Genomic DNA, 2,311 nt, shown 5'->3' with positions numbered 1-2,311 from the left:
TCGGTGACCGGTGTTCGCAATATTTTTAATGAAATGTGTTGCTAGTGCTCAAATTAAAAATACATAGCGTTGCCAGTCAACTTTTTATGGATCTGTCCCGTAAATTTACGTAGTATAGTATAGGCTCTTTATGAATTTTATCCAAACAAATCAATTTTTAAAAAGACTTGAGTTATCGGTTATTTTTTATAATCCAGCTATAGTATGGAAGAGTGGATAGAGAAGCTGCAATATTGTCAATAAATATATTCACAAAAAAATGCCTTTATATTTTATGATTTTACATATTGAATATAGATTACTGCCGAATATAATGATGTAACGACGATTAGAGAGATACACACTCAGTAACTTTGAGTAGCCTGGCAACATTCTAGCGAGGTTGTTATTCACCTCCGACTCAAAGACTTGTATCTAGTAATAAAGTATCTGTTTTATCCACAGATATTATAATCATTATTTATTGTAGTGCTGGGGGTCTAGCCATATTGGTGTCGAAAAGTATTCTACATACACTACCGCTTTTGCGTAATTGTACTGTCGAAAACGCTTCGTTCGTAGCCAAGATGCATGTCGATACATTACCGCAAAGTCGACAGCGTAGATGCGAGCTGCTGTTCGTAGCACCTTATTCCGTCATATTGTCTCTGGATTAAATGTATTCCTAATGTCACTTTTATAAACAAATAAAAGTTAAAACTACAATAATATTGTAAATTTGCAATAATTGCAAATTCCAATTATTGAAAGCTGCAAAAGGGACATTAGAATAGAATAGTCAGCAAGGTCGGAACAATTTTCGATTTAAGTGGAATTTACGGAAGGTGCAAAGTGAATATATGAATTTAATTGCATGTTTAAATTAATTATGGTTTGTTTCATGTTTTCTCAGAAATTTAAGGCTACAAATAAATACAATATTTTGAAATTGCATAATCGCGCCATCTTATAATAAGTAGTACTCATACTTTGATATTTTTTAGATTTGACCTCACAACTAATCTGCAAAATGAAGAAGCAACATATTTTGTTACCGCTTAGAAGAAACAATAGAAATAGTACTGTGGATTGATAGATAAAGAGTGAAAATAAGGTTGACTAGAAGTTGATAAGGAATAGAAGGATAGTCCAAGGAATAAAAAAACAATAGAATAAAAACATAGACTAGTGTGAACACTGAAATTAGATTGATTTAAGCTTTAATTAGGTTTGGTGTTTGTGCTTGAACATTTTTAATGTCAATTTGTAAGCAGATTTATATATAAGTGTAGATTTTATTAGTGATTTGCTACTAGTTGGAATTATCTCTGTTTATGTCCAACAAACAATTTCATTTTATGTTAGAGTCATAAAGGTTGATTGTTTATAATAAATTTATACTTTTAGAAAGTGAGAATTGAAAGGAGCAAGTAATCAATGAAATGAAAAGAGGGATTAATAAAAATTATAAAATAGAAACTTAGTCTGGTATGAAATTATAACCCTTACTCAACCTTTGATTCCATATTGATGCTCCAACATCTTAGATATAAATTTAAGTTTGATGCTGATTTTAAGTTAATATTTATGTTTACTTTTGGTTATATCAGTGATTTGCTACTAGTTAATGTAAATGCAAAATCTGTTTAAGTAAGAAATGAATAAACATTGTATGTTATGTATTTGTCAGTTTTATTTTTTGGTAATTTACCTATGTCTTCTTTAGTAGGAAAAGCCATTAAAGTGGTTAACAATATTAGTTTATTTTACAAGAATATACAGATAATGCATATATGAATGACCCGTACCTACTAACAGTTAGGAATATAAAACAAATAGGTAGCAAAATAAAAATGTTTCAGTTATGGTTATTTTTTATTAAAATAAGGCACCAAATATCTTCCTTAACATAATGCAGTCTACATAAAAAAATAAGCATATTATGTAACAACTTATTAAACAATACAGACATTACTACTGAACACACACAGGTGCACCAAATTCAATGCATTACTACCTAATGTAGATGTATTCAATTATTCATATTTATATATTATGTAGATAATTAACTAATAAATGTAAGTGTTAATTTGCAGCAATGTCAATATCTTGTTTATGTGCTGTTATATACCAAAAATTGTTCAATTCATAAAACCTAACGTTAGATGTTGTGATGATTTCATAAAATTACTATGATACCTACAGTTACTATGAATACATCCTGGGCGATTAAAAAAACAGTGCTTGTTTCCTTAACACAACAATTGTAAATAATAATAGTGTTTTTAAAGATATAATTCTTCCCAAAATCTACAAATCTAGTTTGTTTATA

Source organism: Pieris napi, chromosome 4 (assembly GCF_905475465.1).
Source record: "Pieris napi chromosome 4, ilPieNapi1.2, whole genome shotgun sequence".
Lineage (NCBI taxonomy): Eukaryota > Metazoa > Arthropoda > Insecta > Lepidoptera > Pieridae > Pieris > Pieris napi.
Note: the sequence above shows the minus strand (reverse complement) of the source record.